We start from the raw sequence: 20,701 nt of genomic DNA, 5'->3' as shown, positions 1-20,701 counted from the left end.
ACTGCCAGCTCCTCTCTTGTCTTCCTAGCATCTTTTCCTTTGGCAACCTGAAGTAGGATTGGCCTCTTCCATCTTCCTTCTCAAAGTAGAAAGCCAAGAATGCCCTAAGCAACTTGATGTCCAGAACAGAGAGTGGCCATGAAGAGTGTTGAAGGGGAACAGCAGAGAACTGAAGCTCTCTCTGTCTTTTGACAACACCCTACCCCTAAGCAGATCAGGATATTCATCTTCTCCACTAAGGAGAAAGTCTCATAGCAAATGACTTTGGCAGGAATTACAGTCATATGACCCACCACTTTCACACTCTGGTAGTCCTGGGAATTTAAAAGCAAAAATTACAACAGTCCTTTCCCTCGAGGAGTTTACATTTTATTGATTCCAATACACATACAAATACCAAGTATATATAAGGCAAATTCAAAGTAATGGGGCAGGGAGGGACCCTTATGTCTGGGGAGATCTGAAAAGGCCTCAAATAGGTACTTAAGGCCAAATTGGAAGGGAGGTAGGCAGTCTAAGAGGACAGGATCTGCCTCTGTAATCTGAACCTTTCTAGCTTTGATGGAACCAGTTTATCCTCCATTAGTCTGGCTTTCAAGAATTCAATGGTCATCTCCATGAGGCTTTGGAGGAGAATTTAGTAGAGGATGAGATAGACAGATAGATAGATAGACAGACAGACAGACTCATACACACAAAATGGTACAAGATAGAGGGTAAAAAATAAATTAATATTGTTTTATTTGTAGTTGCGTGGGGTAGGATTTTCTGTGTGTTACAAGATGACTTTAGCTCTAAATCCTATGAGATCACAATCTGGCTAGTAAATTGGGAAAGTGAAGAGGAAATGATTTTTGGATTTTAAATGAGATGTCTTTAAATCAAATCTCATATACAATTTATAATATGTGTGTGTGGTTTTGCAAATCTTAGTGATATATTAGCTATTGTTTTTTTTTTCTTATTTCCCTTTCTAGTCTATTCTGTGATCAGTTCCCAAGTAATCTACCCTATCAGTTTATCCCTTCTCCTTCAAATTGATGAGGTAGGAAAGAGTGCTTGAGGCAGATGGAGCAAGCTGGATGCAAGATGTGAAATATAAGATAAGATGCAGGATGTGACCAGCCAGAGAAGTGATCAAAGAAGACTGTGCATTGAAGCTCCCCTCCATGGATTTGTCTGTGTGCTTTCACAAAGCACCCCCAATTACCTGACATTCCAGAACAATTGTTCACCTCCCCTTTCCTGTTCTCCTTGGTTATCTGTATGACAAAGGCACCTCTGGACTACCTGATATTCCAGGCATTCCAAAGCTGTACTTCCCCTCCTCCCTTCTCTTGGTCCCCTTCCCTCATCCCATCAAACTATGTAGACTATTATAGATGAGACTCCTAACCTGGAAAATGGTTCTGCCTCCTATAGGAGCAGATCCACTTGGGTGCATCCCCCCAATAGATGCCTTTCTTTAACTTGAAGAACTGTCCGAGTAAATTTCTTTCAGGATACTAGAACCCCCACAGCTTTACTCCATCATTTCCGGTGGTACTCCAACATTCTTGGGGTACACCCTGAACTCTTCAAAACTATTGCCAAATTAATGTTCCTCACATACTGATCTGGCCTTCTCCTCTCAAAAATTTTCTGTCTCCCATTGCATATTGAGTTTTTAATCTAAACCCATGCCCACCCTAGCTCTTGTTTAGCACCTAGTGGTCCTTTAAAAAATGATTGTTGCAATCTTGACAAGGTCCAGTTATATTTCATGAGTGATATTTCATGCTCCTCCTTTCATATAATCTAAGATCTGACCAAAATAGTGTATTTTCCCTATGCAGCTCCCCTACCCTTCTCTTGTCTTTGTCTATGCATTTAATCTATATCTGGAATGGATTCCTCCACTCTCCTTCCTATCCTTTCCCGTCCCAAACTTCGCCTTTTGAATATCTTTGCCTTCCTTCAAGCCCCAGCTCAAGTACCATTTTCTCCATGAAGTGTCCACCCCCATCATCTCCCTAGCTCAGTGATTTTTCCCTCCCTACATTTTTCTTAGAAATTTGCTTAGAGGTTGCACTAATCACATTTACCCTAGCCCTAAACCTGTATTACTCCCATTATTAGATTGTAAGCTCTTTGAAAGGAGGATCTGAATTCTTTTTAGTCCCCCTGTTATTAGTTACTGTTATTTATTATCTCTATTATTTAGTATTCTGCTTTGCACAGAATAAACATTTAATAGTTGTTTAATTGAATTGAATTCATGTGGAGGAGACCCTTGGAGGATTTTGCAAGTGGTAGGAGGAAATTTCAAAGAGAGAAGGCTGGCCTATTCAGAAACAGAGAGTAGTTTAAAATTTATAATTTTAGCTAAGTGGTAAATGGCACTCCCACTTTCCTCCTCCACAAAATATTTGTGGATTTCAGATTAGTTTTATGTGGCTAGGGTAAGAATAATCATGACAACTTTAGGTTTTCAATAAGGCAATTTATAAGAATTATTTGAGAGACTGGTTTTAGGATGTGTGGACCATGGAGGCCCATAAAAAGAAAAACGGAAAGATTTAGAAAACACAGAGGAAGAAGGCAAGTGTAATAGTATCTGCTTTAGAGCAACTAGAAAAGGAGGAAAACCAGCTGGAATTTGTCAAGGGTTTGTATTAGTTACAGGGAACAGCCAAAAGAAGAGATAAATATTATCCAGGCAGGCAGAAAACTTCTACAGAAGAGAAGCTTAATAAGTAGAGTTCAGGTGGGATCAAGGGAAATAAACTGCCTCTAAAACCGCTTCTAAGCTTCTCCAGAGAGAAATTTTCACTTGGAACTTGAAGGACCTGGAGCTCTTCCAGGAAGGATGGAAAGATCTCAAGGATCAGGGTAAAAAAACTGGGATTGGAAGATAAATTAATACTCTGTAAATGTCTATTAATGTATTAAGCCAAGTCAAAATGAATTGATTAGTGAAACTGAACTGAACCAATAGAGAGAACACTCACCCACCCAACCTTATGAATGGTAGCAGTGTTGTTTTTGCAACCTAAATTAGGAGAGGTTTGCAGACTACTGCCTGGGCCAAACCCAGCTGGCCTGTTTTCGTATAGCGTGCAAGCTGAGAATGTTTTTACCTTTTGGCAGGATTTGGCCCTGGAGATGAAGTTTGCTGACCCCCTGTTCTAAATGACTGATGTGTTGCAAAGAAGGGATACTAGGGAAAATTTAAGGGGTAGTAATGATACAGCCCAAAGAAGAGACAGAATCTGATGACTCTTCAGACAGTGTCAGTAGAAATTACACCTTTCATGAAATGTCAGGAAACCCATTTGGCAGTGCCCTGAGCCATGGGCTCTTTGAAAAAAAATTGAAGGGGTTGAATGACACATAATAACAAGTTTTTAAATTGTTCTCCATGTATTTGTTTATATGAATGTACACATTTTATCCATATTATTGTGATATATTTGATTTATACACCAGTTACTTTGTAACTTTTGTGATATCACCTTCATGCAGGGATATGCTCCTTCCCCAACCATACTGTGAGTTTTACTTGGTCAAGGACTACATTTTCTATTTCTTTTGATTCCCCATCATCACCACCACTAGTTATTAGTAGAAAGTTCCACATATAGTAATATGCACTAGTAAATGCCTGTTCACAAGCTTACTTGTCACTGCTAAAGACTCAACCTCCAGGATTTATAGAAGAAACAGCACATACAGAAGGTTCCAGCTGCAAGTCAGATGGAAAAGTCCCATGGTCCTTTGGGTATAGAGGCAAAGTAGATGGATGCCAATGCCTCTTCTTAAATGTCCTTGCCACTGATAAAATATCAATTTCTGATGCAGAGCCATTTGACAGTGCCAAAGACTTTGGTGGCAAGAATTTTCTTTTCTGTTCTTCAGTAGCTGTGACTATTAACACCTGCAGAAGTAGTTGCCAGACTGCCTCTCCACAGATGTTGCCTTCCAGGACAATGACTGAGGACAGAGCTGGGAGCATTGCCATTCCCAAGGCTCAGTTTGGAGTTGGGATCCTGGACTATCTCCATCAGGATCCAAGAGAAGATGGTGGTCAAGTCAAGGTGGGGACGGTGGTCTGACTTGCCTGGAACATGCTGACTACTATCTCTCTCCCCAGGGTGCTTTGCCTAAAATATATTTCCCCATGCAGCTATAGTTCTCCTTTTCTTTCAAAACTTAACTCCTTCAGGCAGTCACCTGTCCTGATTCTACTTACCCTGCCTCATTCTCAACCCTTTAGTCACTCCAACAACAACTTAAGTGCATATATAATACAGTAAAGATAAATATCTTTGCATAATGTAATAAACATTTAATAAACATCTGCTCGAAGAACTTGAACAAGTCAGTAATAGGCTCTAGCAAAGATACAAAGTTGAGATTAGAGCTGCCCTCAAGCACCTTTCAGTTCATAATGATGAAAATTCACTAGAGGCACAAGGTTGTTGTGAGAATTAAATGAGATAACACATGTAAAGTGCTTTGCGAACCTTAGAATGCTACATCACTACATCCGATCCTTGTCAAAATGAACTTGACTCCACCACTTAAAAAAAAAAAACTAATTAGTGGATCTTCCCAGAGGCAGGGAATCATAACATCACAGATGTTGAGCTGGAAGGGAACTTAGAGGTCATCTACACAAGTCCCTCATTATATATAAATCATGGATTGGCAAATGTTTTCTGTAAAGGGCCAAATATTTCCATAAACTATTTAAAAGTAAATATCTTGGGCTTATTTTAGGCCAACAGGCAAAATAGAAGCTGGTACTTCTACAACGAGAGAGAAAACAAGCTTTCATCAATTTTTATTGATAAAATTCAAAATATAATAAGTCAAGTAAATTTTTTTTTGTAATACAAATCTACTAATGAGAAGAATGGGATTTTTTTTGAGGGGAATAACATTTCATTTAATTAAGATTTAAAGTTAGTGTTCCCTGTCTTCAAAATTGGTAGCAAAATGTTCATCTGTTAATGCTGATCTGTAATGAGATTTTATGTATTTCATCTTTGAAAATGTCTTTGCACATAGATAGGTACTGCCAAATCCTGATATCAATCCACAAGAATAGTATTTTAACTGAGCTGAAAGGCTAATAGTTTTAAACAAGTTTGTTTTTTCTGAACTCATTTCTTCAGCTGCTGCAATAAAATATGATTTAATTAAATCATGATCAGTAAAGGCTTTCTTTGCTTAGCTAACAAATGAGCCACTCAAAAACTTACTTTGATTGCAGCCTCATTTTCATTTTTAAAAAATTTTTGTCAAGAAATTCTTCTGTGAAGAGATACTCCATTTTAAATTTTCTAACTTTTTCCTGCTGTTACTTTCCTGTGAGTTGGGAATGATGAGTGCTTAGTCTGGTAATGTATCCTTCTGGCATAGCCATAGTATCCTTGCATAATGAACACAAATGCTTTGCCATTTAGTTCTATAACAAAATAATCTATACTCCACTGTGCCTTAAATGCTCAATATTCGAAATCTATTTTTCTTTTCTTTTCTTGTTTTGATGTGATGGATATGTCCTGGTAATTTTTTCTTTTAAATGTCACAATATGGCAATGTACATGACAGTCAAAATGCTGTCAAGTTGTAACTGCATCACTGTGATGTGTAGTGCAATGAGAATCCCAATACCAGTCTGCTCTTAGAGCTCAAAAGCAGCCATAGATAATACAAAAATGAATGAGTGTGTAGCTGTGTTCAATAAAACTTTATGGACAATGAAATTTGAATTTCATATAATTTTCATGTGTCATGAAATATTATTCATCTTATGATTTTTTCCAACCATTTAAAAATGTAAAAATCATTCTTAGCTCTCTTCCTCTCCCCCTCAGAGCAGTACTTTCTCAGCAACAGCACAAGTGGTGGCATGCACATGGCAGTGAATACCTATGCTTGCCTAGGTGAGCCTGAGATTGCATCTCAAATATCTAGCTGTGTCTTCTGTTTTGTGTTTCTTTTCCTGAGCACAAATGACAGAACAGTGAGCCTGAGATAGACATTTCTAGCCATTGAGGCTAGAATGTAATGGATAGGTAACAGATAGCAAAGTGTGCAGGTTAAAACAAGAGTGTACTTTGAGGAGTGTGAGCTCTGGATTCAAGAAGAGAGCCAACTATGGGGGAGGGGAAAAAAAACTCTTGAGAGGGAATCACTGTTCACCTCTTGGGAGAAAAAGGTATTTCTCTCTATTCCTTTCCGCTTCCCTCATATCTGTCTTTCAGAAGAGCCAATCACCCAGTAAAAAACAGCTTTTGCTTTAAGGCTCTGTAGATTTTCCAGGGATTCTAGGGTAAAAGCTGAATGGAAAGAGAGTATAAGAAAAGCCTGATCCCTTCCCTTTGATGTCAAGCTTGCCCAGTACTGATCCTAATCTTCATGAGCCCAAAAAAGGAGCCCTTTGTGAAAGGACACCTCTTCAGCCACAGATGACAATAATAAATAAACTTAACCAGAAACTGCCCCCTTAAAAACATATAGCTAGTTGAATCGCTGATAGACCCTCCTTTCTTGTTCTTGCTTTGGTTGGGAGTAAGTATCTCTTATCTTTCTTGGCCAGTTGTTAATTTTGTTCTTTCTCAGGACACCCCCCACCCCCATGAGAGGAAGTCATTGGACAGATCCCAACAGGATCAGGCCACAGTTCTCCAGCCTCTGCAGCTGGGGTTATAAATAACTGCCAAAACTAAACAGCCAAATAACTGCATTTTGAAAACTGCTTTAAAAAAATCACTGTGGAATCCTGATTCGATAACACTCTACACACACACACACACACACACACACACACATTTCCCAACTTGCCTTTTCCCAACTCCCCTATCCTATTGACCCACAGCTCCCCAGAGAAGACAACAGTAAACTTGAACACAAAAGACATCTTATGATGAAAGAGACACTCTCTTCCATATTTAATGGGGCCAGAGCAACCCAGAGCTGTAGCTACATTACATCATGCCATGTTGTTATGGCAGCAGAGACCTCTCTATAATAACTGGATGTGCTGTAATAGACAATTCTTCCCTAGGATCTTGGTATCCAAAATTTACTTACCTGGAAGACCAGGGAGTTGTTTTTATGATCCGGCCTTCATTTTTTTTTCTGTCAATGAAGTCAAATACCTTTATTGCCACTCCCCAGGGAGCAATATTCTGAAGGAACAGAGAGTTAGGCTGCAGTCTCAGGGGTGACATTAATCTCTAGTTAGTGTTACCCAGAGGACAGGGATTATGCTTTCTATTTCTTTGATATTTCCCCTTCCTCTCCCATCTTTCCCCTCCTGCTCCTTACCCCAGTTAGCCTCACTGGGAACTATGTACTGAGTAGAAATGTCAGAGTATCCTTTTTAGTGGGAAGGAAAGAGAGAAAGGACACAGTGGAGGAAATGTCAATGGCCACTCTAATTATGAGAATAAGTCAGATAACACTAAGACCATGTTAGAACCTGTTGCCCCTCTGCCTATGGCTCTGTGGACTGACTAATCTTCTGCTAAGCAGTCAAGGCAGTTGACAAACCCAGGGAGAAGGTGAAGGTCATAGGGAATCAGCCTCTCTGTGTTCATCAGCCCCAACAAAAGCAAGATAGCCTCACTGATTCTGCATCAGTAAGATGTAGGTCATCTCAGGTGCTATGGGTTGTTTTCCCAGGAGTAGAGAGTGAGGATGGGTCATCTTTGTGATCAATGAGATGCATCTGTCTATCAGCTGGCTAGGGTTGAAGATGAAATCTCTGACAATGCACATTTTCTCTGTCTGTGACTAACTTAACTGCACTACAATCTAACCTACTATCCTGGTCTTTGTAGTACCATGCTCTAACTAGCTGAGCTTAATGGGCTGGGTGGGATTATGGAGGATGAAAGTTATTTTCCTGTCAGTTTAAGAGTTGTACCTGAATGAGATGGTATCTAGGTTTCTCCAGGCCAGACTCTAAAGGGAGTTTTCTGCCCTTGGTCATGTCAATACCAAGTTAGCCTTACTTAACTTACTTAATACATCATTTTTCCAGGGATCTTGGCAAAAACTAAAGGACAGAAGAGATGCAGAGCTTTCAGACCCATCCCTGTTCTCTGATAGGGTCATATTGACACACATCTTCCCTTCCAGGCAATGCAAAAATAACATTTAGGGGTGCAGCAAGCACTTGGCATAGACCTTGGCCAGGACCTTTGGTATTGGCAGCCTCATAACTCTTATCCAAGGGTCTCCTCTCCAGATTGGGTGGAGAACATAGATGTGCAGAGGGACCAGATCTCTTAAAATGGGGAATAAGTGATAGGGCTATCGGAGGATGAGAGCCATAGTCCTGGATCTATTCCAAATGGTACTACCAAGCTGATATCCCAGGCAAGGCACCCCACCCACCCTCCACCCCTTCCCTGTTGCCCCACCAACGAGGATCAACCTATCTCACAAGGATTCGAGGATGTAGGAAAAGCAAATGAGTCATCTAGTGGTTCCTCCCTAAAGCCAGCCAGGCACAAGCTGTGAGATTCCAAAGTGATTTCCCTAAAATTCAAGTCTGACCAAGCGTGTCATGCGCCCTACTCAATAAACTCCAACGGTTCCCTATTGCTTTTAGGATCAAACAGAAGCTCCTTCGGTTGGCTTTTAAAGCCCTTGACTCCAACCTCCACTGCAACTTCGTTATTACTCCCTTTCCTTCCTTCTTCCAGTCTACCCAACTGAGAAATACAAAATAATCTATCTCGGGCAGCTAGGTGGCACAGCGAGTAGAGCACTGGCCCTGGAGTCAGGAGGACCTGAGTTCAAATGTGACCTCAGACATTTACTTAGCTGTGTGACCTTGGGCAAGTCACTTAACCCCAATTGCCCTGCCTTTCCCCCTCTAAAAAAGAATAATCCATCTCCCTTTCACTTTGCTTTTGTATAGATCATCACCCATGCCTAGAATGCAGCCCCTCCTCACCCCTACCTCATAAATCACTTGCTTCCTTCAAGACTCAACTCAAGTACTACCTTCTAAGTTTTTCCTGATCTCCACAACTGCTAGTGTCTTTCCTCCCTGAACTACCTTCTACCTAGTCTGCATAACATGCACATGTTGTCTTCCCTGAAAGAATATAATCCCCTTGAGTACAGAGACAATTGTAATAACAAAAATATCTAGTATTTATATAGTACCTACTATGTGCCAGATAGTGTGCTAAATGCATTTGACTGTCACAACAACTCTGGTAGATAGGTGTTATTATTATTCTCATGTTGGAGGTGAGAAAGCTGAGATAAACAGAGGTTAAGTGACATACCCAAGGTCACACAGCTAGTTAGAGTCTGAGGCTAAATTTGAACTCAGGTCTTCCTGACTCCAGACCCTCTATCCACTGTACTATCCAGCTGCCTAGCTGACTGCTTTGTTTTTGACCTGGTATATTCAAGCACCTGCAGTACCTGGCACATAGTAAGAGCTTAATAAATATTTGTTGAATGATAGAGCGCATAGACAACATTGTGAAGATGAAATGATATCATTTGGAAAAATATTATAAATTCTAATTAAACATTTATATATTAAAGACCTGCTCCATAGAAAACACTGGGCTATAGTGGAGGGATTTGAAGACAAATAGGAAAAAAAAGCCCCTGTCCTCAAGGAGCTTATATTCTATTTTTTGTTTATATTATAATTAAAACAGAAAACATAGTCCTGGAATTGTACACAGCCATGTTCTATCCACATCTACATATAGCGTGCAGTTCTGGTTCCTGCATACCAGGAAAGGCTTAACAAGAGATAGAAAAAGTTCGGAGAAGGACAACTAAGTTGATTAGGATAAGGAAGGAAAAGACTGTCTTATAGGCATAAGCTAAAAAGATTAGGACTTTCCCACCTGGAAAGGTGAAACTGAGAGATTACCCCAGTATATGAAATCATGAAGGCTACCATTAAAGCAAAAATAGGTTCGTTTATCAGAGCTCACAACAGGGCAACTTGGGACGCTCCTTGGAGCTTGAAGATCGTTTTTAGGCAATTGGTAAATACATAGAATTCATTGCCCTGAGGAGTGGCAGAGGCAGAAAATATATCAAAAATAAGTTGAAAAAGAGTTTAGATGATACAGAGGGAAGGGGGCAGAACCAAGAGAAGGATTTATACCATTCATCCTAGCCATAGGATGCAATAACGTAAAGAAGACAGTATTAAAAGATAGCAGAGCTCTGGCCAACGCAGTGGACAGTGTCAACTCCCCTCCCACAGGAGTGATGGGTGACACATGCCTCCGTCTCATAGGAAGAAAAGTCATGAACCCTAAATATGAAAAGAAAGTTATCAGGCCAAGATGTGGTTGTGTTTTGCTTAACAGTACTCCTTGGTTACAAGGGAGGGTTCTTTGGGGGTAGAAGAGGAAGGAGTTATTAGAAAGTGACTATAGTACAAAAAAAGAGCAGCAATTAATTTTTTTTAAAGAATAGGGCAAATATCTAAGAACCCTTTTAGCCTATGAGGTCAATCTTTCTAGGTTTCAGTTTCTTCCTTTGTAAAATAAGGGGGTTGAACTTGATCTCTAAGGTTTCTTCTGTGTCTAAATTTATTATCCAAAGGCATTTGAATTCTCTAAGTCTCCCTTTTGTCATCTAATCTAATTCCATAAATATTTATTAAACATCGAAAAAAAGAAAAGGGCAAATAAATGAATAGATAATGGTTTCATAATATATAGGAGTTAGGGAAATATGGGGCCTGTTCCCTAGCCTTTTGAGATCATCTTCATGAAAGAAAGCTAATGTGCTTTCCTATGAAATGTCTCCTAGTTTTACTCTGAGACAGACTATTAGATTCAATAGATCCTGCATCTGATCTAATATGGCATTTCTCTTCTCCTTCTTGAGGACCTTAAGCAAATAGCCCAGGTCCCTTATGGGTGCAATCCATCTAAAGAAAGAGATTAAATCCGAGAAATGTTGCATGTTTTTTAGAAATAAGTGTAATTGCATCTCAGAAGGCAACCAGTACTGTGAGATTAAGGCTTTCCAGCCTGACAGCTGGGAAATTTTAATTGCTGTTTCATGGACATCACTGGTATTTAACAATACATCCCTGGTACTTATTCCCCTAGGTCAAGGGGTGGGAGCATTTAAAAGTTGTTTCCAGCTATTTGGTACTGGTTAAAAACAGAAAAGTAGGTCACTAGAAAACACTACATAAACAAGAAGCAATAGTAATAAAAAAAAGTAGCCCAATGTTTGATGCATCCAAGAATATAAATTACTAGGGGTAAAGATTCTCTTTTAACAAGAACTGCTAGGAAAACTAGAAAATGGATTGGCAGGAGTTAGAGTCAGACCAACAACTTATACCATGTACTGCAATAATCTAAAAATATATATAACATGACTAGAAAAGGTCACAACATAAAATACAATTACAGGAGATTGAGATTGTGTACAAAGTCTCATAAATATGGCAAGAAGGAGAATTCTTAACTAAACAAGGGTTAGAGAAGATAATAAAAGATTAAATAGGTAATTTTACTAAGTAAAATTAAAAAACATTTTCATGAATAAAATTTTAAAAGACAGAATTGGAAGAGAAATGATAAAATGGGAAAAATACTTGTACCAAATATCACTATAAAAGTCCAATATCCCAATGCATACAGGGAATTGACATGATTAAATAACATCAAGAGCCATTCCCTAATAAATACATGATTAAAAGGATATGAACAAATAGCTTTCAAAAGAAGAAGTAACTCCTTCCACCAGTGTAGGTCATCACCTTCTCTGCAACTTTAGAGTCTCAGAGAATTGTTTAGAGGCAAGCTCATTGACAGGTTAAGAGATAGGCTCAGTCAGACAGCTAGTATTTGAGGGAAGTGAGATGTAAACCCAGATCCTCCTGGCTTCAAGGCCAGTTTTCTTTTCATCCTCCCATGCTGCCTCGAAAGTACAAATGATCACATGAAAACATGCCCTAATAAAGGAGAAATGCAAATTAAAATAATTCTGAGGTTTTACTTCACCATACTATTCCACTAACATGCTTCTCTATAAAATATCCTTTGATTCCTCTCTGAGACATAGCCTATTAGGCTTGGTAAATCTTTGGTTTAATCTAGTGTGGCAAATTGGCAAAGATGAAAAAAGATGTGAACAGTCAATGTTGGTGGAGATGTTGTAGGAAGGTAGGCACACTGATGCGCTGTTGGTGATGCTATGAAGTGTTCCAACCATTCTGGATTTTAACTCAGAATTATGTTTTTTAAAAGTGTGTAAATTCTCTATACCCTTTGACCCAGAAATATCACTACTGGGCATATACCCCAAAGAATTCAAAGCCAGAAACAAAGGTCCAATACATAACTCGAAAAATCCTATCAGCTTTCTTTGTAGTAGCAAAAAAAAATGGCAACAAAGTAGGCAGCCCTGACTTGGGGAATGGCTAAAAGAACTGTGGTATTATTAGGTTGTAAAAAAATTATGAATATGAGAATTTAAGAAAAACATGAGATGATTTGTATGAACTGATGCAATGAAATAAAGAGTACCAAAAGAATAATATGCATATTTATTACAATAATGTAAGTAAAAAAAGAAGTTGAACTCTGAATAATTGATAAACTGGTCAAAGTCTTGGAGAAGAAATAAAAAAAGATACATCTTTTCTCACAGGAGAGAGGTGGGGGACTACCAGGACTGAAAATGGTATACTTTGTCAGGCTCCATCTTTATAAATGATGCTTTTACTTAATTGTTTTCCTTCAGTTTGGGCAGTAGCCAAAATGGCTGTAATGTGAAGACAAAATACATACAGATGGGCGAATTGATACTTGCAGACTCTCCCTCTGCTGCTATCACTGAGCAACCTCTCCACTGAATTCACTCTTTCTATATTTATCACCCAATCCAGATCCTGTGGCTATCAACTACTGGTCCCCTGGCCATTCTCCCTCATTTCTCTATGAGATCAGTGCCTAGCTCATAGTCTTCCTTTCCATCCCAAATCTGCCCTCATACTATACTATCAAATATAAAATGCACTAATTGGTTTGTAAAGCCTTTCATAGCTCAGTTCCCTTTTTACCTTCCCAGTCTTCATATACCTCACCCCAACATATTATGTGATCCAATGGCACTGGAATCTTAGCTATTCCTTGCTCAAGACACTCTGTCTCTTGACTGAACATTTCCACTAGCTGTGTTCTATGCCTGGAATTCTTCCCCTCCTCTCCTCCACCACCTAGTTTCCCTGCCTTCCTTCAAATTTCCGCTAAAGTCTCACCTTCTGCAAGAAGCTTTTCTTGTCCTCCTTAATGCTAGTGCCTTCTCTCTGAGATTATCTCCAATTTATCCCAAATCTAACTTGTTTGTACATAATTGTTTACATGTTGTCTCTCTCCATTAGATTGTGAGTTCTTTGAGAGGAAAGATTATTTTTGCCCTTCTTTGTATCCAGCTTTTAGCATAGTGTCTGGCACATAGTAGGTGCTTAATAAATGCTTGTTGATTTGACTTGACAACTTGACCAGGAGACTTCAATATACTGTAACCTTCCAGTTCATCAGCCTACTCAAGTGTCTTGCCCTACTACTACACTTCTCTTCATCTACACTCAGGGATAGTGCTACCCTTCACCTTGCCATCATCTGTAAGTATTCCATTTTCATTATCAAGAACTCTGAAATTCTTTTATCAAATCAAAACATAATTACATCTCTCTATGCCTTCCTTGTATACCTATTCTTCACGTTCATGTCTTCAGGTCTAATCCTTGAACACCTCATGACTTTCCCTGGCCATCACCCCTGCTCTGGCTACACAGTCTGCTCACCTTCCAATCTCAATTTTTAAAATCAGTTCAGCTCTACAGTTAATCAATTCAACTCTATACTATTGTCTGTTCCTTTATCCCATCATTGCTCATGATTTACCAAACTCCAGACCTAAATTTTTCCAATTTTTTCTCTCCCTTGCCCCTGTTTAAGTGGGATCAAATGGAACTTGAGGAAGTCATGAAACCTGCTGACCAAGTCCACTACAAATTTATGCTATATGATCTCAACTTAGGCCCTCACTGCAGCAAAGCAATCCTTTTACTCCTCCCTAATTGGTTTTCCTTCCAATTCACCAAAGCAGTTGAATAAGACTTTCTCTTCTCTCCTCAACCCTCCCACAGTGTCCTCTGCCCCTACCTCTCATGTGAGAATTTTGCTTCATACTTTAATGAGAAAATTGAGACCATTCAGCATGGGACTCCTCCTCTCCCTTTTTTCTTGTATCACAACCTATTAATATCATCCCTTCCTATCTCCTTTACTCTAGTCCCAAAGCCAAATCCTCTACATGTACCCTTGACCCCATTCACCTGCCATATTTTCCAGCAGATTGCTATTCCCTCTCTCCTATTCCTCTCTCTCTCCTAACCTTCAATCTCTCTCTTATTGGCTTATTCCCTGCTGCCTACAAATGCAACCAAAGCCCTCCCACATTAAAAAAAAAAGCCCTCACTAGACCCTACAATTTCTGTGGCTATTGATCCATATATCTTTTGTCCCTTTCTCAGCCAAACTCCTTGAAAAAGCTGTCTTGTTGCCTCTACTCCTCCTCCACTTTTTTCCTAAACTCTCTGCAAATCTGGATTCGTACTTCATCACTCAACTGAAAGCGCTCCCTCCAAAGTTACCATTGATCTTTTAAATGCCAAATCTAATGGAATTTACTCAATCTTCAACCTTCTTGACCTCTGTAAAACAATTGACACTAGTGACCATTCTTTCCTGGATTCTCTCTCTTCTCTGGGTTTTCATGAAACTGCTTTTTCCTGGTTCTGCTACCTGTCTGATCACTTCATGGTCTCTTTAGACAGGTGATCATCTATGTCATATCCCCTAACTGAGTGTACCTGAAGGCTCTGTTCTGGATCTTCTCTTTTTTCTTTACATTCTCTTACTTGGTGACCTCATCAGTTCCGATGGGTTTAATTATCATTTCTATGCAGATGACTCCCACATCTATATAGCTAAGCCTAGATATTTCCCTAAATCCAGTTCTGTATCACCAACTGCTTATTAGACGTTTTATAATGGATGTCCTGTAGGCATCTCAAATGCCACATGTCCAAAACAGAACTCAATAACTTTCCTCCCAAAATCTACCAATTTTCCATACTTCCCTGTTTCTGTCAAGGGTACCACCATCCTCCCAATCACCTAGATATATAATTTCAGCATCATTCTAGATTCTCACTTACCACATATAGCCAAGCAGTTTCCAAATCTGTTCATTTCCTACCTCCACAACATTTCTCACCTACATCCCCTTCCCTCCACTCAGACATGTACAACCCTGCATCAGGTCCCCATCACCTCTTGCCCTGACTGTTGTAATAGCCTCCTAAATGGCCTCACTTCCTCAGATCTCTCCCCACTGCAATCCTTCCTCCATACAACTTCTAAAGTGATGTTCTTAGAGTACAGGTCTGACCATGTCATATATGACTTATGACTTAATAAATTTTTATGGCTTCTTATTCCTTCTAAGATCATATATAAACTCTTCTCTTTGGCATTTCAAGCCCTTCATAGCCTGGTCCCATCTTACCTTTCCAGCTTTATTGCACATTTCTCCTCTTTGTAAATGTACTCCACAATCCAGTAAAACTGGCCTTCTTGCTTTTTGCTCACATGTGACATTCCACTTTCTGTCTCCATGTATTTTCGCTGGCTGTCCCCCATGCCTGGAATGTACTTGCCCTCCTTACATCTGCCTCTTGGAATCCCTAGTTTCCTTCCAGACCTTGTTCAAATTCTGCTTTCTTCATGAGGCCTTTCCTGTTCCCTCAGCGGCTGGTGCCTTCTGCTCTGAGGTTACCTGTTATAACAGACTAGATTGATAGATCCAGGGACCCAAGGCTCCCTCTCCCCCTAAAGGGCTCTATGTCTGGACTCACACAGACTAGGTTCATTCCTAGGGCTCTCTGAAGTCTAAAGAGAGAGAGATCAGGCTCTTCCTCCTGTTATTTGGCTCTTTATGTCCCCACTCTATGGCCCCAGGTAAATTCATTTAAAACTTAGCTCTAGTACACATCTAAGGTCTCCCAAAAAAGGAATCAATAGGGTCCTTTCTAGAAAAGTGCTCAACTTACAAAGTAAATAATGTCTAAGACAGCTATTTGTTTCCTCTTTCACATAGTGCTTTGCACATAGTAAGTACTTAGCAAATGCTTTCTCATTCTTTCATTCATTTCTCCACAACGTAAGACACAAGAGTGAATTGACAACACAGCACACGAATCTCTTTATGTGACTGTTGAATAGACATTTCATCTTAACCTCACCTTTGTACTGTCTGAACAACTCATACAAGTTCTGTGTCTTGTGTGAACCTAGTGCATGGCTTCAGCTCATCTTCCTATCTGTGGGTACCTTGTTCAAGACAGAGTTGTAGAAAACTCTTCCTGCTCTCAGTCAACATTGGAGTGGGGTAAGGAGTGTTTGGGGAAGACTTTCCACCTTTGATGTCCATTTGATTCAACAAACTTGGAACCTGTGGCTCCAAGAAGCTGGAGCATGCCCAGAGGCCACAACACAATAAACTATTTCAGCAGATGGGCTAACCCAGGTTGAAGGCAACAATCACAACAAGTGTATCAAGAAGCATTTGAAATCAGCAAAAAGGAGATGCAGCCATGTTGAGTCTGGCCTTGAACTTCATTTTGCCATGAGATCCTGAACTCCCCAGAGAAAACCTGCTCCCTTGCAAAGATAGCTTTTGATGAAACCGTTGCCGAACACATTATATTAAGTGAAGAATTGTACAAAGTCAGCACACTGATGATGCAATCACCACAAGACAACTTGACATTGTGGACGTCAGACCCCAAGGAGGTGAAGCTGAAGCAGGAGAAGGAGGGCAGAACTTACCAACCTTCCAACTTCTGTCTGCCTCATTCTAAAACGCACACGGTAGACCATTTGTCATCCATGTTGTCCCACAAACAGTTTTTATTTATGATTTATGACAGGTTTATGTTACTTTTATTTGGATTTCTAACATATCCTATTATGCAGTGGTGGGATTCAAATAAATTAACAATGGGTTCTCCACAGAACCTAGCCAAGGCACAGCCACCACTAACATATGGGGAGCAGGCCCTGCTCCTGCTAACAACCAGTTCTGTGAACTCAACCTAAAATTAGGTACTGTTTTTACCAAACAGGTGTGAACCAGCTAAATCCCCCCATTGCTGTGGTTTTATGTTTAATGTGAGGTAAGTAGAATCAGTTAGCATTTGGGGAGTTATCTATTTTCATCTAAGGTGGCCAATGTGGGGATTTTTTATACACATTTTTATACACATTTTATGTGTTTGGCATAGTACTTTCGATATATCATAAATTCACAAGCCAATGTTAAAACAGTTTCCATGCAAAGAAAACGGCCTATATATTGACCTGTCATGGTGGGTGGGGGGAAGGCAGGGAAAGGGACAGTTGGTTGCACCCATAGGTGTAAGTTTATTGTGGGTACTTTAGGGTTGGAGCATTCATAGCTGTGGTAGAAAAAGATGTCATATAGATACTGTTGTATCGGTGTGGTGCCATGTGTATCTGTGGAACACGCAATCTCAACAGGTAAACTGATTGCAGCTGCAAGAGTATTCCTTAAGAAAAAGTATTAACCCAATCAATTTACTCTGGAAAAGGGTAGAAACGGTTCACATTCCATTATTTGTGACATTATACCTCCATTATTTTTGCTATACTCATTTTATCTGTATTTAAATGGTTTAGGCAGCTTAAGAACAAATGTACAAGTAAAGATGCAGTAAAAAATGAATTGTTTGATATTCATAAAGTCACTGCATATCAAGAACAGCAGGAAAACCCAAAACCCACGTATTTAACTTTTTTAGGTTTTTTGATTTTGTGATTTAAAGAAAAAATTGCTTAACACGCATGTGTTGTAAAAATAGTTAACAGGGAAATAACTTAAGATGATGGCTAGTTTTTTTTAACGTCCTATGAAATTTTCATGAACAACTCAAGCACAATTGTTAAGAACATGTGTATTAAGTTGACGTAAGTGGAAACAAGGAAGTTTTATTAATAGACTTTTCAATCGAAAATCAATCAGGCTGCTGCCTTCTAATGGGGGTTAGGGAGATAACATGTACAGAAACAAGGAAATTCAAGGTAATTTGAGGAGGAAGAGGGCATTAATAACTGAAATTTCAGGAAAGGCCTCACATGGGAGGCGGATCCTGAGCTGGGCCTTTAAAAATGCTGGTGAGAAGGGTGTGCATTCCACTTGTGGGGAGTATCTTGTGCAAAGGCATGTAGATGGGAAATGGAATACCAAGTTTGGGAAATAAATGAGGTCTGTGTTGTAATCTAAGCCTTATTCAGGCTGGTCCAGTACTTCAGGTTTGGATTTGGAATGAAATATGACCATGAGACATTCATAGACTATCTATCAGTTAGCAGAAAGATCTTTTAAGTTCTTCCCTTATCCATAAATCGGATAGATAAATTATTCCATGCTCTCTTAATTTGCTTACAGTATCACTCTTTGTATATAAATCATGGACCCATTTTGACCTTCTGATGGTATACATTGTGAGATGTTGGTCCATACCTAGTTTCTGCTATATTGTTTTCTAGTTTTCCCGGCCGTTTTTGTCAAATAATGAGTTTTTGTTCCAAAAGGTTGGATCTTCGGGTTTATCAAATACTAGATTACTATAGTCATAAGAAAGATTTTAAAAATTAATATAATGGTCCCCAGAGAAACTAACAGGGGTGCCTCCTCTCACAGCCTTGTGCCAGAGTGTCCCTGTGGCACTGTTCTCAGTGACGTCTCAAATGCCACATAAAAAGACCCAAGCAGTTTCAATATAATTTTTAAGCAACTTCCAATCTCCTCCTATGGAGGAGAATGAAGACTAGAAATTCAAGGCTTTGCCTCCCCACTTCGGAAGGACAGAGTCCTATATCTTAATGATCTGGTCCATGTTGTGGATGATGTCAGTTCTTGGTCACTCACAATGGGTCTCCCTATGTAAAGTGATACAGTGTTAGAGTATTAGGCCTAGAGTCAGGAAGACCAGAGTTCAAATCCTTACTAGCTAGGTGACCCTAGGCAAGTCGCTTAACCTGTTTTCCTCAACTCCAAAATAACCCCTGCCTCCCATGGTTATTGTGAGGATAAAATGAGCTAATATTTGTAAAGTGCTTCGTAAACCTTAAAGCTCTATATACGTGCTAGCTATCATTATTACCAAGTGCTAACGGCTAATCTACTCATGCTCACCTCAACCAGTGGCCAACTCGTTGAGCAGCCATTTATTATTATTAGTCAAACAGCATAATCCTATACTTCCTCTTAATCATCATTCTTATACCATTAGCAGAGCTAATTAAAAAAAACACCTATTAAAATCCAAATGAAAAGTCCAAGAAATTTAATCAAAATGTTGGTCTTGTAAGCCAACAATGAAGGAAAACTCCTTCCTAGGACAACTCAAGAAGGAGGTAACATACCATGACATCAACACTCCCAGCTGATATTCTCACTGAACTACTTCCTCATCACACCTGTGCCATCAGTGCATACATTCTTTATCCCATGATAAGGAAGAGCAGCAGCAAGAACATCAGAACCACAGTACAAATGATGACATTGCTGGAACAATCATTATTCTTCATTACAGGTCAGGGTCATCTGTATCTAAGAGATCATTACCCTATCCCAGTGCCAGGATGAATACCAAGAATCACACTAACACCGCCTCTTCAGTGTCCTCAACCCTACCCAGGCCCTCCTCTGCCTTGGGAGGTCCATGGTGGTGATAGGGGACTCTGTCCATTTGTCAGCTTCTTCTGAGGAACTCATTTTCTACAGGGGCTGGGTAGACAGTTTTACTTTTCCCCTGTCACTAGAAAGCAAGCCACCTCCAAACACTACCACCTTTGGTCCTCTAAGCCCACTCTGGGAGAACAGTCCAATGATAACTGGGTTTTACGTTTTAGGTTTTAGAGCCCTATTGATTCTAGATTCCAAGGCTGTGCTGGGCTTGCCTTTGCCACTGCCTCTTTCAGTGAGCACTCTGTTGGGGCCCATTCTGCTATAACTGTTGCCTACTCTACTGTCTGATGTCACTGGGCTCCCCCCCCTCCATTCTGTCCCCTCTGCCAGGAACAAATGCTGCCCTCCCTATGGCAGGGCCTGGCAATTCCCACCTGTGCCAAGGCCAAAGCACTGTTCCCCTATGCATGGTGCCTCAGTGCAACTTTGAATGCTGCTACTGTTTCCCCGTACCAGATACTACCACTGCTGAGGTCTAAGCACTGTCTCCCTATGCCCAGGACTACTCTGGGGTCCACTCTGAGGGAATCCCTCACCTTCCTTTCACTGGAAGTCCTAGGAGAAAAAAAAAGTTATAGTTTATAGGACTGAGAGCAGAAGCTATTTATACTTTTAAACTTTTTAAAAGTGATGTGGTCCTCCCTCCCTACCCCTAACCTCAGCAAATCAAGTTCATTTAGCCATCTGTCCATATTCCCAGTTCTGGAAAGGTCTGTGAGTTCCCAAGGAGGATCAAGTATTAAATTTTCAAGTGCCTCCCCTCAGCGTCTTGCAGCAAAGAGTCACAATGATGTCCTTGTGGCACAGTTCCCAATGACCTCCCAAATGCCTCATAAAAAAACTC

This window comes from Trichosurus vulpecula, chromosome 4 (assembly GCF_011100635.1).
Source record: "Trichosurus vulpecula isolate mTriVul1 chromosome 4, mTriVul1.pri, whole genome shotgun sequence".
In the NCBI taxonomy this organism is placed as follows: Eukaryota; Metazoa; Chordata; class Mammalia; order Diprotodontia; family Phalangeridae; genus Trichosurus; species Trichosurus vulpecula.
This window is presented reverse-complemented; position numbering follows the sequence as displayed.